Below are 16,936 nucleotides of genomic sequence, written 5' to 3'. Positions count from 1 at the left end.
AAAAATGGTTGAAGCAAAATGGTGGAGTGAGTGGTTGGAGGAGAAAGGTACACGGAAAACAAAATAACGGACACTGAAATACACAAGCGGTGTCATCGAGGGTCCGGAGCGGGCGGTGTCATTAGGTGAATTGTGAATTTTATATCCAGGACTAAAAATGTGTAGATCTGGTACGACCTGTAGTAAATATAAAAAATGGTTGGAGCAAAATGATGGAGTGATTGGTTGGAGGAGAAAGGTACACAGAAAACAAAATAACGGACACTGAAATACACAAGCGGTGTCATCGAGGGTCGGGAGCGGGCGGTGTCATTAGGTGAATTGTGAATTTTATATCCAGGACTAAAAATGTGTAGATCTGGTACGACCTGTAGTAAATATAAAAAATGGTTGGAGCAAAATGGTGGAGTGATTGGTTGGAGGAGAAAGGTACACAGAAAACAAAATAACGGACACTGAAATACACAAGCGGTGTCATCGAGGGTCGGGAGCGGGCGGTGTCATTAGGTGAATTGTGAATTTTATATCCAGGACTAAAAATGTGTAGATCTGGTACGACCTGTAATAAATATAAAAAATGGTTGGAGCAAAATGATGGAGTGATTGGTTGGAGGAGAAAGGTACACAGAAAACAAAATGGCGGACACCGAAATACACGAGCGGTGTCATCTAAGGGCGCGGTGAATTCTAAACCTAAATATAAGACTAAAAACATTTTATATATAGGACTAAAATGTGTATATCTGGTACGACCTGTAGCGAATAAAAAAATGGTTGGACCAAAATTGTGGAGTGATTGGTTGGAGGAGAAAGGTGCACAGAAAACAAAATGGCGGACACTGAAATACACGAGCGGTGTCATCCAAGGGCGCGGTGAATTCTAAACTTAGATATAGGACTAAAAACATTTTATATATAGGACTAAAATGTGTAGATCTGATATGACCAGTAGTGATTAAAAAATGGTTGGAGTGATTACTTGGAGGAGAAGGGCAGAAAGGGAACAAAATGGCGGACACTAAAATACACAAGTAGTACCATCTAGGGTCGGGGGCGGGAAGAATTATTAGGTGAATTATAAATTTAATACATAGGACTAAAATATTTTTATACATAGGACTAAAAATGTGTGGATCTGGTATGACCAGTATAGAATAAAAAATGGTTGGAGCAAAATGGCTGGATTGATTGGTTGGAGGAGAAAGGTAGACAGAAAACAAAATCGCGAACACAGAAATACACAAGCAGTTTCATCCAGGGGAGGAGTACAGACGGGGTAAGTAGGTGAATTATAGATTATAGATATAGGACGAAAAATCTTTACATACAGGACTAAAATTTGTTATATACAGGACTAAAAATATTTATATAAAGGACTAAACATGTGTATATCTGGTATGACCAGCAGTGAATAAAAAATGGTTGGAGTGATTACTAGGAGGAGAAAGGTAGAAAAGAAACAAAATAGCGGACACTGAAATACACAAGCGGTGCCATCTAGGGTCGGGAGCGGGCGGTGTCATTAGGTGAATTGTGAATTTTATAGCCAGGACTAAAAATGTGTAGATCTGGTACGACCTGTAATAAATATAAAGAATGGTTGGAGCAAAATGGTGGAGTGATTGGTTGGAGGAGAAAGGTACACAGAAAACAAAATAACGGACACTGAAATACACAAGCGGTGTCATCGAGGGTCGGGAGCGGGCGGTGTCATTAGGTGAATTGTGAATTTTATATCCAGGACTAAAAATGTGTAGATCTGGTACGACCTGTAGTAAATATAAAAAATGGTTGGAGCAAAATGATGGAGTGATTGGTTGGAGGAGAAAGGTACACAGAAAACAAAATAACGGACACTGAAATACACAAGCGGTGTCATCGAGGGTCGGGAGCGGGCGGTGTCATTAGGTGAATTGTGAATTTTATATCCAGGACTAAAAATGTGTAGATCTGGTACGACCTGTAGTAAATATAAAAAATGGTTGAAGCAAAATGGTGGAGTGAGTGGTTGGAGGAGAAAGGTACACAGAAAACAAAATAACGGACACTGAAATACACAAGCGGTGTCATCGAGGGTCCGGAGCGGGCGGTGTCATTAGGTGAATTGTGAATTTTATATCCAGGACTAAAAATGTGTAGATCTGGTACGACCTGTAGTAAATATAAAAAATGGTTGGAGCAAAATGATGGAGTGATTGGTTGGAGGAGAAAGGTACACAGAAAACAAAATAACGGACACTGAAATACACAAGCGGTGTCATCGAGGGTCGGGAGCGGGCGGTGTCATTAGGTGAATTGTGAATTTTATATCCAGGACTAAAAATGTGTAGATCTGGTACGACCTGTAGTAAATATAAAAAATGGTTGGAGCAAAATGGTGGAGTGATTGGTTGGAGGAGAAAGGTACACAGAAAACAAAATAACGGACACTGAAATACACAAGCGGTGTCATCGAGGGTCGGGAGCGGGCGGTGTCATTAGGTGAATTGTGAATTTTATATCCAGGACTAAAAATGTGTAGATCTGGTACGACCTGTAATAAATATAAAAAATGGTTGGAGCAAAATGATGGAGTGATTGGTTGGAGGAGAAAGGTACACAGAAAACAAAATGGCGGACACCGAAATACACGAGCGGTGTCATCTAAGGGCGCGGTGAATTCTAAACCTAAATATAAGACTAAAAACATTTTATATATAGGACTAAAATGTGTATATCTGGTACGACCTGTAGCGAATAAAAAAATGGTTGGACCAAAATTGTGGAGTGATTGGTTGGATGAGAAAGGTGCACAGAAAACAAAATGGCGGACACTGAAATACACGAGCGGTGTCATCCAAGGGCGCGGTGAATTCTAAACTTAGATATAGGACTAAAAACATTTTATATATAGGACTAAAATGTGTAGATCTGATATGACCAGTAGTGATTAAAAAATGGTTGGAGTGATTACTTGGAGGAGAAGGGCAGAAAGGGAACAAAATGGCGGACACTAAAATACACAAGTAGTACCATCTAGGGTCGGGGGCGGGAAGAATTATTAGGTGAATTATAAATTTAATACATAGGACTAAAATATTTTTATACATAGGACTAAAAATGTGTGGATCTGGTATGACCAGTATAGAATAAAAAATGGTTGGAGCAAAATGGCTGGATTGATTGGTTGGAGGAGAAAGGTAGACAGAAAACAAAATCGCGAACACAGAAATACACAAGCAGTTTCATCCAGGGGAGGAGTACAGACGGGGTAAGTAGGTGAATTATAGATTATAGATATAGGACGAAAAATCTTTACATACAGGACTAAAATTTGTTATATACAGGACTAAAAATATTTATATAAAGGACTAAACATGTGTATATCTGGTATGACCAGCAGTGAATAAAAAATGGTTGGAGTGATTACTAGGAGGAGAAAGGTAGAAAAGAAACAAAATAGCGGACACTGAAATACACAAGCGGTGCCATCTAGGGTCGGGAGCGGGCGGTGTCATTAGGTGAATTGTGAATTTTATAGCCAGGACTAAAAATGTGTAGATCTGGTACGACCTGTAATAAATATAAAGAATGGTTGGAGCAAAATGGTGGAGTGATTGGTTGGAGGAGAAAGGTACACAGAAAACAAAATAACGGACACTGAAATACACAAGCGGTGTCATCGAGGGTCGGGAGCGGGCGGTGTCATTAGGTGAATTGTGAATTTTATATCCAGGACTAAAAATGTGTAGATCTGGTACGACCTGTAGTAAATATAAAAAATGGTTGGAGCAAAATGATGGAGTGATTGGTTGGAGGAGAAAGGTACACAGAAAACAAAATAACGGACACTGAAATACACAAGTGGTGTCATCGAGGGTCGGGAGCGGGCGGTGTCATTAGGTGAATTGTGAATTTTATATCCAGGACTAAAAATGTGTAGATCTGGTACGACCTGTAGTAAATATAAAAAATGGTTGAAGCAAAATGGTGGAGTGAGTGGTTGGAGGAGAAAGGTACACAGAAAACAAAATAACGGACACTGAAATACACAAGCGGTGTCATCGAGGGTCCGGAGCGGGCGGTGTCATTAGGTGAATTGTGAATTTTATATCCAGGACTAAAAATGTGTAGATCTGGTACGACCTGTAGTAAATATAAAAAATGGTTGGAGCAAAATGATGGAGTGATTGGTTGGAGGAGAAAGGTACACAGAAAACAAAATAACGGACACTGAAATACACAAGCGGTGTCATCGAGGGTCGGGAGCGGGCGGTGTCATTAGGTGAATTGTGAATTTTATATCCAGGACTAAAAATGTGTAGATCTGGTACGACCTGTAGTAAATATAAAAAATGGTTGGAGCAAAATGGTGGAGTGATTGGTTGGAGGAGAAAGGTACACAGAAAACAAAATAACGGACACTGAAATACACAAGCGGTGTCATCGAGGGTCGGGAGCGGGCGGTGTCATTAGGTGAATTGTGAATTTTATATCCAGGACTAAAAATGTGTAGATCTGGTACGACCTGTAATAAATATAAAAAATGGTTGGAGCAAAATGATGGAGTGATTGGTTGGAGGAGAAAGGTACACAGAAAACAAAATAACGGACACTGAAATACACAAGCGGTGTCATCGAGGGTCGGGAGCGGGCGGTGTCATTAGGTGAATTGTGAATTTTATATCCAGGACTAAAAATGTGTAGATCTGGTACGACCTGTAGTAAATATAAAAAATGGTTGGAGCAAAATGGTGGAGTGATTGGTTGGAGGAGAAAGGTACACAGAAAACAAAATAACGGACACTGAAATACACAAGCGGTGTCATCGAGGGTCGGGAGCGGGCGGTGTCATTAGGTGAATTGTGAATTTTATATCCAGGACTAAAAATGTGTAGATCTGGTACGACCTGTAGTAAATATAAAAAATGGTTGGAGCAAAATGATGGAGTGATTGGTTGGAGGAGAAAGGTACACAGAAAACAAAATAACGGACACTGAAATACACAAGCGGTGTCATCGAGGGTCGGGAGCGGGCGGTGTCATTAGGTGAATTGTGAATTTTATATCCAGGACTAAAAATGTGTAGATCTGGTACGACCTGTAGTAAATATAAAAAATGGTTGGAGCAAAATGGTGGAGTGATTGGTTGGAGGAGAAAGGTACACAGAAAACAAAATAACGGACACTGAAATACACAAGCGGTGTCATCGAAGGTCGGGAGCGGGCGGTGTCATTAGGTGAATTGTGAATTTTATATCCAGGACTAAAAATGTGTAGATCTGGTACGACCTGTAATAAATATAAAAAATGGTTGGAGCAAAATGATGGAGTGATTGGTTGGAGGAGAAAGGTACACAGAAAACAAAATAACGGACACTGAAATACACAAGCGGTGTCATCGAGGGTCGGGAGCGGGCGGTGTCATTAGGTGAATTGTGAATTTTATATCCAGGACTAAAAATGTGTAGATCTGGCACGACCTGTAGTAAATATAAAAAATGGTTGGAGCAAAATGATGGAGTGATTGGTTGGAGGAGAAAGGTACACAGAAAACAAAATAACGGACACTGAAATACACAAGCGGTGTCATCGAGGGTCGGGAGCGGGCGGTGTCATTAGGTGAATTGTGAATTTTATATCCAGGACTAAAAATGTGTAGATCTGGTACGACCTGTAGTAAATATAAAAAATGGTTGGAGCAAAATGATGGAGTGATTGGTTGGAGGAGAAAGGTACACAGAAAACAAAATAACGGACACTGAAATACACAAGCGGTGTCATCGAGGGTCGGGAGCGGGCGGTGTCATTAGGTGAATTGTGAATTTTATATCCAGGACTAAAAATGTGTAGATCTGGTACGACCTGTAGTAAATATAAAAAATGGTTGGAGCAAAATGGTGGTCCGCGAAGCATTTTCAGGGGGTCTGCGAAACCTCTAAATTTATGAAATGGTTGATAACCTAATTTTATTTATTTTTGATTAGGGAGAGCATGAGACAGGTTCGTTTCATAATTGCCAAAACAATACGACTCACTTCATTAAAATGGTCGTCTGAGATGAAATATCCGACTGTGCAAACATATTTTAATTGTCAAATTGCCAATAGCCTGTCGATGCAAACATATTGCTGTTTAGAAATGTTTTGGTAGGGTTTGTAGAGGAATGAAATGTTGGAGATAGCAACGCCAAACAGGGTGAATTCGAAATGTTAGCAAACATTTTGTATTTGGTGTTGTCAGTCTCAGCAAATTAGTAAACAGTCGTTTGAAAGAGAAATTCCTGATCTTTTTCCTAATCTGTTCCAATGAAGGAATTGAAACCTCACCACGAAGGATGGTAGCACCACAATTGAACTAATTTTTAACGAAAACTTGTGGGGGTCCGCGGGGGTCCGTGACGGTTCAAAAGGGGTCCGCGAAGACGAAAAGGTTGAGAACCACTGGCTTAGCAGGGTAGCTGCGGATAGCAGTTACGTAGTCTTTGATCTGACTCGGCCGGAGATCGAACTCACGACCTGCCGACCGAGAGGCCGGACGCAACGCCATTACACTGTCGGCGCTGCATGTGGCAGCCGTGCTCTATACTGCCCCTTACGTCAGTTATAGTATCATCGCATTGTGCTTTCACTTCCTCTTTGGCTTCTGGCCGCTTCGGCGGACGGACGTGTAATAAAGTCTCTGCAGCATTGTTGAATCGTGTGTGATCAACTACAGACGGAGGTCTGTTACAATGGCGAGCACGCTAAAAACGTTACTTCATTAATTTGGCTGCAAGTCTGAAGATTCCTGGACAGTAACGGTATGCTGAAAGTTGGTGGAAATTCGATTACGGCATTGGCTATTTGAACCGATTGAAGAAGCAGTTTTGCATCGATGTGAGAAGTTTGAAGACTTGACTGATGGCTTCACTTCGTAATGACTGTTTCACTGGCGGAACTGATGTGAGCGCGCGTGGAGGGGATGGAGCTTGTGACTCTCCCGGTCCGATGTTATGAAGAGGGGATGGAGCATGTGACTCTCCCGTTGATGTGGCGCGGCGTTAGGGTTTTAGTTTAGGGAATTGTTCATTGTTGTTAGTTTAGGGTTAGTGTTCTGCTACTGTGATGCGGTCATGCGGATGTTTGCGATTTTGTTGGTGATTTTGAACTTGTCGGTTTTGATGTTGCTGTTTTTTTACTGTAGTTTGTGAGAGTGCTTTTATAGGCACTTCTCAAGTTTGGTGGGGAATAATGTGGCAGCCGTGCTCTATACTGCCCCTTACGTCAGTTATAGTATCATCGCATTGTGCTTTCACTTCCTCTTTGGCTTCTGGCCGCTTCGGCGGACGGACGTGTAATAAAGTCTCTGCAGCATTGTTGAATCGTGTGTGATCAACTACAGACGGAGGTCTGTTACACTGCAGAGATGTGTCGTTGTCCTGATGTATTTTCACAACTATTCGCAAACCTTTCGGAGTCTTTGTAATCCTCGCGAATAGTAACGATCTGCCTTGAGCTATCATCGCCCACAGCTGGTGGATCGATGCTGCTTGTTTTGTCTGACGATTCGGAGCTATTTCCATCGGCCATGCTTGATATACAACGTCAAAGGTATGCGATAGTAGTAAGGCTGTACTGCAGTGTCGACTGTCGACTTTCAACCACCGCGAAGCCTGAACTGACGATTCGGGCTATAAATTCCACCGGTCTTGCTTGATATTCAACGTCAAAGGTACCCGATAGCATTAAGCCTGTACTGCAGTGTCGATTTTCAACCGCCGCGAAACTTGAAATCGCTGCAGTCTGAGCGGTGCATTTATATAGGGCATTTCCTTTTTTCCTCCTACGACTTTCTTAAACGCTGAACCATGTCAAAACAGGAGTCATACTGCTAGCACAGTGGTGAGCTTCGCTTACGCTGTCGACCCGGGTTCAATTCCCGCCGTCGTAGTTTTATCTGGGCTTCTCCCCCCGCGCCGTTTTACGACAAAAAAAAAGTAGAAAAGGCTCAGATGAAAAACGTACTCAATAAGTAAGCGAATGGAAAGAGGAAGAAAGAACGTCTAAAATGGACAGCTGAATAAAGATTAACATAGTAAAATTGTGACTTCAGGGTTAGGGCACCATAGTTATGGATTCCAGATTATGAGACCGCGACTGGTAGTTTTGGCATCCTCATCCTTGGTCCATGACACCGCATTGTATATCCCATAGAACATTATTTATATCATGATCGGATGAAAATATCATCTTACAATCGTAACCGACCATCGAACAACGCCATTTATTGCTTTTCCGTGTGCGGCCGACAGACGGCCTGAAGGCCATCACACATGCGTTGTACAAGTCGGCCGTGTTTCAATGAACAGGCGTGATCCGGCCGTGACTTGGCCGAACCTGGCGGGCGAAGCGTTCGCGATGACCATTTTGGCTCACTTATTCAGTAATAATTTCACCGCATCACAAGATTGCGATAAAATGACTCGATCGGAAGGAGCCAAGGCGACTTGTAGCGGTCATTCAATTAAACAACCCGCTTTGACCTAGACATGTAGGCCTAAATTCAACATGTAAATTGAAGTATTATTAATAATTCAACATTAAGAACCTCATCTCATCTTTAAAATGAAATATTAAAACATCAAGAAGTCTCAGCTGCTTATTTTGCTATCCAACCCGTTACCTTCCGTTACAGTCATAATGGAATTCCTGTTTTCGTAACTCGTGCAATACCTGTCCGGAGTGTCAGCCATGGTTAATTTGATACCAAAATATTGTATCTACCGAGAGATATGGCAATGCAAGTATTCCGCCGATGCACGGGGATCACGCTACAAGCTATATTTCATACCGCAATTACAACGGAGCCAGATACAAACTGCAGTCGCCATATCGAACGCCTGATCGTGATATCGCATACGTCAATTGGCTTGGACAATTCGAAGAAGAGCTACACGTGGTTCTTATCCTTGGCGCCAGCCCTCCTTCCAGTCCATTTGGATTTGAAAGGGGGTAAAACACACATGAACTAGGCTACATGGGGGCGCCGAAGAAATATGGCGCAGCAGTATATATGGTGTAGTAGTTCTGATAAGGATGAAGCGTATACTTCTATAGTAAAACGATATGTCCTGTACATCCCTGAGCTTTCGTCGCAAACTTTCCTTTGACAAAATTCACCAAATCTCTAGGTGTGCGATATGCTGTCGCAAATGTGAGGGTAATTATAATTCAAGTAAAATGTGGGTATATAATTCATGGGCTTACATCTCGATAGCAAAGTCTCCTTTAACATAGTTCCACATCATTAGATAGTGGTATTCTCAAAAAATGCTTCAGGGGCGTTCTCAACAAAATGTATTGAACTAGGTATATTGTCCCTTGAAGTACAATGCGTGTCAAAATGTGGGAAAAGGCCCTATACCAGTGGTTCTCAACTGCTGGTCCGTAGCATACTTCCTGCCGGAATGTTTAAACGTAGCCTGGAACTCATTTCGGACAAGTTATAATGTGAAAGTTACGGAGGCTTTTAATCAAACTTCGTTAAAATACGTCATTACAATTAAGAGATACCTGGGAGTAATAGAGGTTGTAGCCAACGGCAAAGTCGTATTTCTTTCAGAGGATACCAACAATCACAATCAAATTAGCGGTCTTTAACAAGACTTCGCGACCTTCGCCTTGGAAAAACGTTGAAAGAACCACGTGTATATATACAATATGAACCAGCATTAAATGAAGTTTCCAATGCTACATATGTGGTACATACATTTGTCGTTATTCAATTTGAGATTAATTTTGGTCTTTGGAGGTTCACCGGTCCGCAACATATGTTTTGAACCACTGCCCTATACGATTTTGACAGTGAGCGCCCTTTGTACAGTAGACATGCTTTGGAAGTTTCTGTTCATAATCATGGAATCCTTGTCGTTAAGAGCTATTACCATCAGTTCCAGTTTATTGATAATTTTATCATTTCAAAACACCACAAGACTGTGATACAATGAAAAGAGATGAAGATGCTGTAGACTTGGAGTAGTCTTTGGAATCAGACACCCACCCCACCAGGGCCTAGGTCAGTGGCGGGCAACTTCTCCAGTCGGCCGGCCGGATATAGGAAAATTAAGTACTTGGCGGGCCGGATTGCTGGATCGATACATTATTCGCCCATTTTTCCACATCTGCAAGGAATAAATCGTATTTAATGAATGTATTTCAACGACAGCAATGTCGCTTCAAAGCCATTTCTCGCCGATAATGACGAAGACAATGTGGATTGAGAACAGTATTGTCATACAGGCGCCGCCATATCTGTTTCTGTCTGATCAATTACCACACGGAGCAATCTTTAGTTAAGATTTCAAGGCGTTAGATAACCCCGGTACTCCTAATTAACCAAGATATCAATTCATCAGGGTTGAGGAGGTGACGAGATAGCGTCATTGTTCAACAATCTCGATATTGAATTAATGCGGTCCGCGTCCTCTACGTAATTTGAAAAGTGGCCCTCGACCCGTTTTGAGTTGGCGACCGCTGGTATAAGCGGTGTCTCACTATAGGGTTACCATACGTCCTCTTTTAAGAGGATTTGTCCTCTTTTTTGACTTTATTGAAAGTGTCCCCGGAGGACGCCCAAATGTCCTCTTTTGCGGATTTTGTCCTCTTTTTGAGAATTTTTGTTAAATATATGACAAAATCGACTGAGATACAGTAATTTAGCACCGAAGTAACGCACCAGCGGCTATTTCGGGAGATCGAGCCGGAAAGTTGACCCTTTTTTTAGTCAACTAACTGATAATGTGAAAGGAAAAACTGTATTTTGGGCGCTGAGCGAGAAAGTTGACCTTACTTTATCTTAGTTAATCGACCACGAAGTGGGAAAAATTTACCATTTTTCAGGATTTTCCTCCGGTTTTGCAAGTCTGAAAATTTTGAAAAAGTGTCCTCTTTTCAGATTTCCAAAATATTCCCAACGTCTTACAAAAGTCTAGAAGCGTGCCGTGCTACAAGTCGACGCTTACGGAATGAAAATAAAAAATATCAGCCTGGTGAAAATGACCGTTGTAGTCGACAACACCATGATTACTACAAACTACATTAGGGTTGAGTACATCGCAAATGCCGATAATGCAAGTCTGCTTCTCGCTTCGACGAACTTACGCTTAAGCTCCACTCTCGCACGCTGCGCATACTCGTATATCATAACATATACTGTCACTAAAATTGGACATAGTAAGCAAGAAGTGAAAAATCTCGGCAGACTGGGGCCACGGGCCACACTATCATGTAAGACGGAAAACTCTCCGCGGGCCGGACAAAATCCCTTCGCGGGCCGGATCCGCCCCTGGCCTAGGTGATGTGAATAAGAAGCATGCACTTGCACACATGCACACTGCACAGTGCACACCGGATGGAAAGAAATAGGGGATACTATAAAACCACCAGTGTTGAATATGAATGACGCATGTGTCGACATGTGAGATTGATATGTCCGATCGAGGTCCGGTTCGACCATTTACAAACAGCGCACCTGAGCAGTCCAATTGGCACACTATAGTGTGCCGCGGCACACCGGTTGGGAACCACTGCACTATACCGATGGCAGGCACACACGCTCTCACTACTAATAAAAGTTGGACAGAAACGAACTTTAGAGAGTAGTCAAACAGCATAAGTCTACAATCTACATTCTACATGCAAGTATTCATGGACTAGAGGACTATACTGGTACTCTTTCTGAAAGATTTGTTTAACCCAAGCGACTGAGCAATATTTTTGATTTTGTCAAGTGGGAAGCAGCATTTGGTTATATTTGCATCAATTTTACAAGTGATGTCGTCACTTACAAAACCAAACGATTTATTTACTCTTCCACAGTATCATGGTATAATTCCAAAAATTGCACCAATTTGTGATTATTATTATATTTGCAAATGATGTCTAATTTTATTAATATCGTTACTAATAACAGTGATTGTTGGTACATACAAATCCTATTTTATTTATATTAGTAATTTAAGAGACATTTGAAAGCACTTGTTGTCACATTAAGGAAGTTGGAGTCGGAGTCAGCAGGATTTTCACAAACTCCGACCCCGACTCCAGCCAGTATTTTTTCACAACTCCGACTCCAAGGAGTGCTCAAATTTCGCTTGATACTCCGACTCCATTAAGGGAAAAATTAGCGAAACTCCGAGTCCAACTCCACAGCCTTGCTTTTTTCCGTTAAATGTATCGTCTAGTTTTGTAAGTGACAACATCACTTATAAAATTGATGCAAATATAACTAAAAATGGCCTACAAAAATCAAACTCATTTGTAAAAGTAGCTCGGCCACTTGGGTCGAACAAATAGTTGAAGTAGTTCATGATGCAGACAAATACTGCTTGGCTACTCCCTAAATCTCGTTGTGAGATCACCAACGTTTATTCGTATAGTGAGAGAGTCTGTCCGCAAGACATCGGTTCCTTCTTTGCTCCACACCTACGCTAGCGAGCATCAGCGAAGTCGCTAGTGGGGTCGCTAATGAAGTCGCTCTCGATTATTATATATTCGTGGACTGGCAAACAAATTGACGGACGGTTGAGAATCACTGATTGAAAGAACCACCGACATGTCACATGTCCTGTTATAAATATACACCATATACACCACTACCTCACAGGAGGATGAGGATAATAATCACCACTCTGCCTAGTTTCAAATAGTAACGTAATTATTGATGTTTGGTTGTGCTTAGTTTGAACTTGACTCTTTGGCGAGGAGTATGTTCAGTACACAGGACATGGGTTAGAAATTTTGTAATCGTCAAATAAAACATGACGATTTCCGTATCCAAGAACCAGAAAACCATGGCTGCTGATATAAATCATAACCGAGCTGTCAACGGCAGCTCGCAGTCGTAGTATCTGCATTAGGTGGATGGCGGGCAAGGGGCAACATGCATTAAACTACGCCCTTTTGTCCTCTTTTTTGAGATTTTGTCCTCTTTATTGAGAAATTTGGTCATATTTATATCAAAATCCGACTGAGATGTCGTAAATTAGCACCGAAGTGACGCTCCGGCGGGTATTTCGGGAGCTGAGTGAAAAGTTGACCTTTTTTTTCAGTCAACCGACCACGAAGTGGGTGAAATTTACCATTTTTTGCAAATTCTCCTCCGGTTTTGCAAGCTGAAAATTCTGAAAAAGTGTCCTCTCTTTAGATTTCCCAAATATGGTAACCCTAATTTAGCTACTAGTCATAAGTCATTACTTAATGAATGTAATCGATTGCGATTACGATTACTTCTGAATGACGCGATTACGATTACGATTACAGCGTAATCTCGAAGTAGTCGATCACCATTACGATTACAATGGAAAAGTAATCATTATATTACTCACGATTACATTCATTTCGCTACTTAGAACTTGGCTCTTCATCACATATTGGAAGACAATATCAACGATTGCAATGAGAAGGAGAACAACATTCCTTTAACTGTGACGTCATTTGCGTGTTACGTCACAGTAAATCAGTTGCCCAACTTCATAGCGGAGGATTTCCCGAGCCCATCAATTTTCATTGTAGCCAGGGCTTTGGAGCCGGAGCCGGAGCCCGGAGCCGTGCATTTTTACCGGAGCTTGAGCCGGAGCCGGAACTTTACTTAAAATTCAGTCGGAGCCGGATCCGGAGCTGGAACCAGTTATTTGAGGGGTAGCACCGGCTCCGTCGTATTTCATAAGATCCTATCATATATGCAACAACCATATCTGCCGAGTTCACATAATTCAACAGCAGGCCTTCGCGAAATTAAGAATCTTTTCCTCTTTGGCACTACCTTTTTCAACTAACCCTGATCGTAGGGATTTAACAGCAGATCAGTCATATGTTCAATGTTCAATTTTCATACATTAGTGCCGAACCTCGGTATGCGAAATATGCCTGTGAATATTGTGGGTATTCGGCATACGCGCAATTTCATCATCAGCATAACCTTGTTGGTATACGGTTCGAAAATAATGATGACTATCACATCACATCAGCATGCGTCAATTCAGCATGTGACTATATATAACCCAAAAACTTACCCTAACCCGAAGCATAGCCCTGAAATTAACCCTTATGTATATCCTAAACTAACGTCTAACCCTAACCCAACCATAAATCCAACCCTAACCTATCCCTAACCCGTAATTTAACCCACATGCTTATGTGTCGCCTGCCAAAATGTCGCATGCCGAAGTGTCGCATGCTCATTGCTCATATGTCCGCGGACCAGTTCTTCAATCGGGACGCGAAATTGGACAGTGTTATTGAGTATGCAATTATGCATGCTAATTGGAATCCATTACTGCACATCATCGTCATTCCCTCCAGTAAAGATTTTCGAGCGTAAATAGGGGATGACATAAGAGTAGCCCCAAACCCCATGGCACTTGATGTTGGAGACAAATTACCGATTTGATACGCGATTTCCAATGTCGTGGCGCACAAGATCTAACGGTGATAGGCGCCACTCTTTTTCTTCTCACAATAAATAAATAAACGCGATTTCCAATTTGTAATCATCTGTTTCGTAAATTCATTCTTGATGCCTGCTTGATCTAGTATTCCGGATTATCGCGCACAGTGACTTGTAAATGTGCAATGTGCATATTGCATAGTTTAATTCGTTATGGGCATGGCGCAATGTGAATGGCACAGTGTTTAATTCGATTATTCGATTCGTTTCAACGGGAAAATATTATATTCCGGTAAACTTGATCGACATCGCATGGACTGGTAACGAGTGCGCCAATATCGAACGTCAAACCTTTGGCCATTTGGTATACAAATCGAATTTCTATTGATCACGTCGTTATATCCGCCCATGTTGCTTTTACTACAGTTACAGTTGAATAATAATAGCACATTTAAAGATTGAATTGAGCTGTATGGCTTCATGTTAACGAGTACAGTGCCAGTGTTAAAACGCCGCATCAGAATTTGAATGCTGCACAACAGCAATGGCACGGAGTAGCGTTCTAGTGCAACTATGATGTTATCGACAATTGACAAGTATTCATTATGTCGTTACAAGCCGGCACGGCGGCACCTATGTTTTCATGCATCCGATGTTACTGACGGCTGACAGACTCTAGATTACTATAGATAACTAACCTACGGGTAAAGTAGTAGTCTATATAGATCAGGGGTGGCCAACCTTTTCGGCTAAAGGGCCAAATGAAATTGATGAACGAGTGCGCTGCCCACTAGCCGCGTCAGGCGCGTAAAATTTTCAAAGTTAATATTATCATTACTTGGGTATATTGCGGGTCGACTGTATACCGCCCGCTGGGCTCAGTTTGCAAGGACAAGACTATTCGGCATCTGGAAATATCAATATCGAAGATATAATATACGACAATCATTTTGTGCCCACATTTCATCGTCGACGATCTTTCTGCGAGCGCAAACGCGAAAAGACATTCTCTCGTAATTACGAATATAGTTAGTAGGGATGGTGTGAACGTGAGGTTCACGTTCGCGTTCTGTGTGTGAACCTCGGAAATTTAGAGGTTCGCGTTCACAACAGAACCTTGGTAGGTTCTGCACTGTGAACCTTTTTCATATGTTACAATTTTCACTTCATTATAACATTGCTGGTTTAAATTTATTGCATGTTAACGGCAGGCCAATCTATTCATGGCGCTGGCAGCATAAAAAAAATCGACACTAAACGAGCATGCACCGTGACAATCTCAAAAGTTTTGCTTGCTTTGTTGCAAAAGTTTGCTCGAAAGATCCAGCTTTCCGTTTGTAAATATTTAATGACTCTATGCTGCGAGCTTGACCCGCAATCACAAAACATCACGAGCGAAATAAGCTATGTAGTCAGAGAATGATGCTTATTCAACCAATCAATGAGATTGATATCGTTTTCTGATGTAAAAGAAAACTAGCAGGCTTACGGGGTCAATCTTCACTTCGTGTTTACTGTATCATTAAAATCAAATCGGTGCGATTGACTGAATGACTTGTTAATGGGGTAATATCAGTAGCAAGCATAGATACCCGTTTCACACTCTGCTCAATATCAATATATGATGTCGAATACATTTTCCGGTCTCATATGAAAAGGTGATTCGAGTTTGACTTAAGTCAAGTCATGACTCGAGTCATCCCAACACTGCTACAAGGCTATATCTGCATCTTCCTTGCCTGGCGGCATATGCACATCATGTACTCATGGTGGGCATATGCGCGGAAAGTGTGTATTTATGTCATGATTCGGTGTATATGCGGCAAAAAACATCAAGGACAAAAATAAACTACTTCCTTTCCTGTTATTATATTCCCTGGTAAGTCCTCATCGAAATTGTTGGCAAAGCGGCGGAAGATATTGATTTCACGAGATTATTATATCATTTGATTTCCCCAGTTGATACATTTGGCGACGTTTAAAGCGTCAGTATAGAGTACTTCAGCATTGAGACATTATGTCGCCCGAATCGTCGCTAGGTATCATGTACAATCTGTACATTATTGTAGGTTATCATTTCATTGAAGGATAGGGTTGGAATTAGCAATATGACGTCACGTGACGTCATGAGGTTCACGTTCGTGTTCACACAGAACCTTTCAAAAAGGTTCGCGTTCACACGAACCTGAACCTTTCATAGGTTCACACCATCCCTAATAGTTAGACTCAATCGGCTATATCAGCAGTGGCGTAGCAGCCACTTGGCGGTTCTGGCTCTGCGCCAGGGGCGGCAGGCTCCAAGGGGGCGGCAAAATGAGGCTGCACAGTGAGAGAGAGAGAGATATGGTATTCTTTTTCGCCTGCACCATTGAGATGCTTTGACGATGGAGATGCGATACGCAGGACCGTAACTGCCGCACCCCAAACCTCCCAATTCGGGGGGGGGAGGGAGCTCGAAGGGGCCCAAAATTATTTCGTGAATTATAGCATAAATTATAGAGTATTTTTTGAAAATTTATGCAATTTTTCG

This window comes from Botryllus schlosseri, chromosome 7, assembly GCF_051294905.1.
Source record: "Botryllus schlosseri isolate E-star chromosome 7, Bs_hap1, whole genome shotgun sequence".
In the NCBI taxonomy this organism is placed as follows: domain Eukaryota; kingdom Metazoa; phylum Chordata; class Ascidiacea; order Stolidobranchia; family Styelidae; genus Botryllus; species Botryllus schlosseri.
This window is presented reverse-complemented; position numbering follows the sequence as displayed.